The sequence below is a fragment of the Lactuca serriola genome, chromosome 4 (assembly GCF_051521515.1).
Source record: "Lactuca serriola cultivar US96UC23 chromosome 4, Lser_US96UC23_V15, whole genome shotgun sequence".
Lineage (NCBI taxonomy): Eukaryota > Viridiplantae > Streptophyta > Magnoliopsida > Asterales > Asteraceae > Lactuca > Lactuca serriola.
Window position 1 is genome coordinate 74,814,448 of NC_136411.1, and position 7,373 is coordinate 74,821,820.

General features: G+C 38.2%; 1 long non-coding RNA gene across 3 annotated transcripts; it reads right to left on the reverse strand.

Moving 5' to 3' along the window:
* Nucleotides 1-4,345: 4,345 nt before the first annotated feature.
* LOC145100201 (uncharacterized) lies at nt 4,346-7,146 on the reverse strand. 3 transcript variants are annotated; one of them, XR_013704884.1, is made up of 5 exons: nt 6,834-7,146; nt 6,673-6,709; nt 6,476-6,577; nt 5,894-6,000; nt 4,346-4,888 (listed from the first exon to the last, which is right to left on the reverse strand). It is a non-coding gene; the product is annotated as an uncharacterized LOC145100201 (long non-coding RNA). The 3 variants fall into 3 exon arrangements; XR_013704882.1 differs by having other exon boundaries at nt 4,347-4,888; nt 6,673-7,140; XR_013704883.1 differs by lacking the exon at nt 4,346-4,888 and adding an exon at nt 5,621-5,778 and having other exon boundaries at nt 6,673-7,144.
* Between the last annotated feature and the right edge of the window lie 227 nt (nt 7,147-7,373).

Consider the following 7,373-nt stretch of genomic DNA (forward strand, 5'->3'; position numbering starts at 1 on the left):
CTCCCCAACATATCGGGGTCCCGCACCTCCGTCCGTACAACATCTCGAATGGAGGGCGGTCGATACTCGCGTGGTAGCTGTTGTTGTGCGAGAACTCAGCCAAAGGAAGATAAGTATCCCAGCTACCACCGAAGTCTAGCACGCACGCTCGCAACATATCCTCCAGAGTCTGGATGGTCCGCTCGCTCTGACCATCTGTCTACGGGTGAAAGGCGGTGCTAAAATGCAAACGAGTGCCCAACTCATCATGAAACCTCTTCCAAAACCTGGAAGTAAAACGCACATCCCTGTCCGAGATAACAGATACTGGAACCTCCCGAATTTGCTCCAACAGGGGGGTCACTATAGTCACCACGTTGGCCTTCCCCGGGTGGTAGAGGATCTCGCAATCATAATCCTTCACCACGTCCAACCACTGACGCTGCCTCATGTTCAGATTCGGCTGATCCATGAGGTACCTCAAACTCTTGTGGTCCGTGTAAATGGTACACCGAACCCCATTGAGGTAATGCCGCCAAATCTTGAGGGCAAAAACCACCGCCCTCAACTCCAGATCATGCGTCGGGTAGTTCGCCTCGTGAGGCTTGAGCTGCCTCGAAGCGTAGGCAATGACATGCCCCCTCTGCATCAGTACCGCGCCCAACCCTGAAATGGACGCGTCACAGTAAACCACAAAATCCTCTACGCCCTCTGGCAGGGCTAAGATTGGCGCCTCGCATAATCTTTGTCTCAGCGTCTCAAACGCAGCCTGCTGCTCGAGTCAGGACACCGAAAGACCACGACTTTCTTCGTCAGCCGCGTCAGGGGTACGACTATCTTGGAGAAATCCTGAATGAATCTCCAATAGTAGCCTGCTAATCCTAGGAAGCTCTGAATCTCGGATGGAGACTTAGGAACCTCCCATCTCATCACGGTCTCGACCTTGGCCGGGTTGACTAGAATCCCGTTCTTAAGAATACATACTAGGAACCAGGTGCTACAGACACGTTCTAGTACATCCTCAGCAGCTAGATCTACAGACAACCTATTAAATGGTTCAATTTTAGATGTACTAGAACGTGTTTCCCACTTCATGATATACTCTGGTAATCAAGAACTTCCAAAGAACTCTTTACTTTAGGTGAGTAGAAGATCATTAAGGGAAAAGTCAAATTTATAATGCATATGTTGTATACCCAGGTCAGATCTCTTCCAATCATGCAGAGGGGTTAACATATGACTAACCAGAATAGAGGGATTGAGAAGTAAAATGTTGCATATGTTGTGTTCTAGGTCGGATCTCTTCCAATCACGTCAAGGAGACATCATATGGCTAACAGATAGAAAGAATTGCATATATAAGAAGATGCACAAAGATAGAGTTGCATGTGTTGTGTTCCAGGTCGGATCTCTTTCAATCACGCAGAGGAGACAACATATGACTAATAGACGGAAAGCAAGAAAATGATTTCCTACAGACCTACTTTATCAGAATCCCCTAGTTACCCTATCAGTACCGAAATTAAGGACATGAGTCCATACATTAAGGAAATGTTAAGAGACAATTCTAGATACATATTACTTTAGTGTATCTCGCAGGTTCTCATGTATATCTCACTGCTCAATCTACCCGAGCGTCGTATTGTCAGTCCAAATAGAACTACTAAGTCCACATTGTCAAGTCCTTTCATTGTCAATCTACATCTAGTCCTTTTAAATCTTTCGTGCCTACCAGCACATTGAACCCAGAGCATAGACAATTCAACTTTGTTACCTTACACAAGTTAAAATTGCCCGTTATCACTCCTAAATGATCACCTACAAACGAACAACCATGAGAACATATTTTTGTGCTTTTGAATTTTTTTTTTGTATTTTTATTTCTCCCCCTTAATTTAAGCATAAGGAAGAAATAAAATAAATGCACAAAATTAAAAAGAAGCTTGTCTTTGGAACAAATCATTTTAAGAAGACGTAGGAGTATCGAGAAGAAAACTCAAACCGTAATTCACCAATGGAATGTGTATCCAGATGATTTTAGAACTGCACACATATTTCAATCTCAGAACAGATCCAAAAATTCTTCACATCGTTACGCACAAAACCCATTTGTGATCATCTCCTTGCTTCCTTTACCGCAAAGGACACATGCTCTAAAAAAAAGTTCTGAATTTTGTACGGTTGAGAGATGCCTCCTATTATGTGCTAGGAATAGCCACTATCAACAAACAAAACACTGATGATATGCCTCTATTTCTGCTCCGAAACAGAGCGAGATCAGTTGGTCTTTGGAACCCAGTCCATTTTGAAACTGAGTTGACATTTTTCATCTACGCAAGGTACTCTCCCATGACATATCCTTCTTATCAGACACATAAAATGAAGAAATGTTAGAATCATTAGAAGATTTGTGAGAGTGAACCTTTGGTACCTATATGTAGTTGGGTTTAACCTATTTCTTGTTCGATCAGATGCGTGCCTTGTCTCTTGCTTTTGAACTTGAAGTCGGCCGTCGAGATGGCTTTGACCTAACCGGTCTTGGTTTCACTTGAGCATCTCTTGAGTTTTGGCTTCTTGGGCGACATTCCCTTCTTGTTCTTGGGAGTTTGATTCTTTGCCTTTTTTGCATTCCAGTCACCATTGCATGATTGGGACCTCGAAGGGTTTCTTTTGGAGGATCTCCCTCTTGGCGTGTTCTGTCATCCTTGTGCATAGTAGGGAACGTATGCACGATTTGGACAATTTTTGGCAATGTGTCCAGGTGTTCCACAGTGGAAGCAAGTCTGTTTCTTCACTTGGAAGTTGTTTATGGCTGTCCCTGGTAGCACGTCATTGCCTTGTCTCTGATTGTTCCCACAAGCACAAATACAATAGACACTCTTTTAGCTTGTGTTGGTGGTATGTATTACCAGCAGCAGGTTGATTAGAAGCAACGAATTTAGAGTTCAAGGAGTCATTGGTTTGACAGTCAACAGAATTTATAGAACTAGAATTAGTTCTGTTCTCCTTGTCCTCATATTCTACTACTTTACATGCACATGAAGTAGAATCATCAAAAATGTTCACCTTAATATTCTCAGTTGGCCCAAATGGTTCAGTCTTAACTGAAGCAGGTACAGGGGTTTGGCCATACTGAGTAGTCATTTCTTCTTCATTAGTCTCAAGGGGTGAGGTATAGTTGTCATTAAAGGGATGTGGAACATTATTATACCCTAGACCCTTAGTCTAATTATCTTTAAATTTTAGTTGCTTCTCAATCATGGATACAACTACCTCACTTGACACATCAAATTTCTTAAATTTAAAGTCAACATCATTATATTTTGCTTTTAATGCATCAAGTTCGGCAGTTAATTTGGCAATTTCCTTTTTAGCATAGTTATAATTTTCACATTTATTGCCATATCCTTCTTGAAGTTTTCGAAAGTCCTTGATTTTGGCGTATAGTTGTTCTTTTAAAGGTTTTTGGGCCTTCCTAAGTGTATACCCTTCATATTTAAGATCCTCGTTTTCCCTTTTTAGCAAATCATGTTGTTCACAAAGAAAATTAATTGTAGCTTCACAAGATTGAGAACATATAACTTCATTGACTTTGGTGTTTGAGGAACTCATAGTTTACCAAAAATCCCCTTTGACCTGAAACAAATAAAGTCAACCTTAAAAAATCAAGTTTAAAAAGTTAAACTTAAAAGTCAAACCGAAAAGCTAAATGTAAAAATTTGAAAGTTAAACGAGAAAGTCAAAGTTTAAAGTCAAAGGTCAAACTTGAAAGTCAAAGTTCACTTTTTTAAGGTCAAAAGTCAAATTAGGAAGTCAAAAATTAAAAGTCAAAGGTTTCGGCCGAAAACGGAACTTTAAAATTCAAAAAAAATTGATTTTTGGGCAAAAAATGTCAAAATTCCGAAATTATAGCCGAAAATGCGAGGCTACTTGGTCTTGGCCGAGAACTCGCACCGTTGAACAAAAATGAGTTGCTGACTGAGAACGAGCTGCTGGCCGAACTTGTGGACCAAACATTTGCGAGGCTGAACACGTGCGAGACCGAAATCCTTCGGAAACCGAAAACGTCCGAGGCCCGCTCCACTGAGAACCGTTTCCGACCGAGAACCTGCTGACTGAATACGAGCATCCGGCCGAAAACACCTCAGAAATGTTACTTTTCGTGCGAAAATGGCTCTTGGGAGCTCGCAAATCTCGTCCAAAAACACGTTTTTTCAACTTTTTAGTTCCAAAACTCGATCTAAAACTCAATTTTATGAAGAACACGAAGAACAAACTGCCAATATTTCTTCAAAAACTTATCAAAAATGCCAAATCCTTCAATAAAAAGTCCAAAAAACATTCAAGATCTTTCCAATTTAATTGATACGATTCAAGCTCTGATACCAACTATAAGTCCCTAAATTATCTTGACGTATCAATCCGATCCACTTGATGGTGCGGAATCCCAATCATGCGGATGATGCAAGGTGTAATGGAGAAGAAGAAGAAGAAGAAGAACTTGATGAATCTTTAATGTATTGATGATATGAATGATGATCCAACACAAGATTCACACACACACACACACAAGTTCTCTCTCACTTTCTCTTTCTAGAACATGCTCCTCCTCACAATATGACCACTCCTACTCTTATTTCTATATAGGTATGGACCCAAAGTGCAAAGCCCAAAGTACAAAGCCCAAACTGAAACCACAATTACTTGACCGAAAACACATGAGTTTTCGGTCCAAGCTACAAATAAACCTAAGGTGATTTTCGGTCCTAGACCGAAAACTACAAATGCTTAGAAAAGCAAAGTATAAACCATATTTTTTACCCAGCAATCTTTAATGTCTCACCTCAAACATAATCCATCTTTCAACCCATTTTTTTTACCATCGAACCTCTCAATTCACTACAGTTGGCTGAAATAAAAGAATTAGAAAAAAAAGCATATGAGAAAGTAGTAATTTTAAAAATAAAAATATTAGTTTCACATTTATTTTTTCAAAAAGCTTATAGCTACAAAGTCTAAGGCTCTTTTTGTTGGAGCCTCATCAGCTTCATTGACCTTAATTTCATAGCCTTTGGGTAAGGAAGTGTAGAACTAAAAAATAGCTAGATTATTGTACCCTTTAAATAATTCTTTTACACTTGCTATGGCTCCACCAATAACAATTCTCCATAAGGTTAAAGAAAAGTCAAATGAATTGTTAATGTTATAAAATATGGCTTGAAAGAAGTCATTAAGAAATTTGTTTGATTCATATTTACATCATTACATGTTTGTTCCAAATTAGTTCCAATTGCAGATTATAACATATTCAAGATGCATATATTTCTAATGTGTGACCTGAAAGGGTTAAATGTGATTCTTTTACAAATCAAGTAAAAAGGGTAAGTGAAACTTGACAATTCCTATAATAGATATTTTCTTTTTAATTTTTACTTTATTACTTGATTTTAATATCCTTGTAATGATTAACCATACAATGTAACCAAATGTATCAAAGTATGTATCCCTAATCTTATCTAATGATGTAACAGCCTGTTCCAGATGGATAAAATGACAATTCTAAACACTTATAAGCCTTTGAATTATCTAAGGAGAATTAAGATAAAAATCAATTCAAAAATACAAAAGTAAACCGACTATTTTTTTATCATTACAATCATGAGAAAAAAATGAATAGATTAGCATTAAAAATAATTAAATCTATAATAAGTAACAAATAAAATCCATAGAGAATTTGTCCACAAAACATACATCTAAACTTTTATTCACACGATGTATGCCTCCAGGCTATTTCATGTCCTATTTAATTTCCCCATCATCAAATTATTAGAATCATGTGACACACTAAAATGAAGATAAAATTTTACAGAGTTGATATATTAAAGTCATAAGAACTACAAGCAAATTGACATACCTTTTTTTTGAATGGGTCAATAGCCCCCAAGCTTGCTATCTTTAGTAAAGTGTTTCCTGATCATTCCATACTTTTATGTTTTGCAGACAGTTCATCATCCAACCTTCCTGAAAAAATATGAGAACGATGTGATTCAGCGATTGATTGTGAAAATTCAGAATTTAAGTAGAAATACTTATCATGGAGGCAAAATTTTCCGAACAGAAACAATCAATGGGAAACTGGATTCTTTAAGAAAAACAACATCAGGTTTGAACTCTTTGAAAGTTTGGCACCCAGATGCAAATTAAACAACGACAGAAGATAGGGAGCGATGCTAAGAGCTAATAGACGTCAGTCGATTTTAGGGTCAGAGTGATACGAAATAAGGGTAGCAGTGGCGGTTTGGGGCTACAAAAGATTGAAAAAACTCGGAAAGAAAGAAGGCTATAGAAATCGAGAGGTTTCGCTCTAACTATGTATATATATTCAATTCAGATATTCAAAGGGCTAGAAAATGTTTGAATGAAAATTTCAACAACTGATATTTCACATTACAAAAACACAAAATGCCACTGGGGATTTTTAGCGCTAAAGGCTTACATGAAGGTTAGACTGCAAGGCATCTTCGTTAACTCTTGAAACACCACTTTAGGTTTCATTAAGAACTTTCCAGGTCTCGCTTGAACCGCCTTTTATTCAGTTCTACAGTGAATCACACATTTTTTTTAGCAATTTAACTAAAATTTTACAATTTGAGATGAAGGAAACATTTGGAGAAACTAAAAATTAACGATTACGTTAAATCGATGGAGATGATGACCAACATTCGAATTCCTATTCGATTCCAAAATCAAAAACAAAAAGAAATTAGGACAAATACTAAAACAACAATTAACAAGAAACATATGAAAACCAACGGATCTTAAATACACAATAAACATGGAGTCGGCATGAATACAAAGTCAAAAGAGTGACTCAGCCGCAATCAAGGGGAGGACGCGTTAAAAGGGTATCCAAGAGTGGAAAGATGCTTTGGGGCGACCACCATCTCCAAGAAGAAAAACAAGCACGCATGCACCTTCTTCAGCAACGAAACGATGTCGTTTCTGGAATTCTAGTGTCACGTTGGCCGATGTAGGGCTAAAGGAGTTTTAAGCAGGCAAGCATGAAGCTTACCTCTGGATGACGGAGGCGTGATTAACCGGCCAAACAACCATCTTACCACCAAATGGCGAAGTCTTGAGGAGTGGTCGGTGGGAAGTTTCTCAACGACGTCGTTTCCTAAATCCCAGAGTGTTGCTATTTTGGGTGGAAAGGATTTTAAGGGGTGTTTGACTTAGCTTTTGAATGGCCAAAAGTCCTTTTAGAAAAAGATCATAGGCAAAAGACTTCTAAAAGCTACTTTTGGATTTTGCAACAGAAGGAAAATCAACTTTTTGGAAAAGTCAGGAAAACCTGATTTTTTGTAACTTTTCCAAAAAGATCTTTTGGCCTCTAA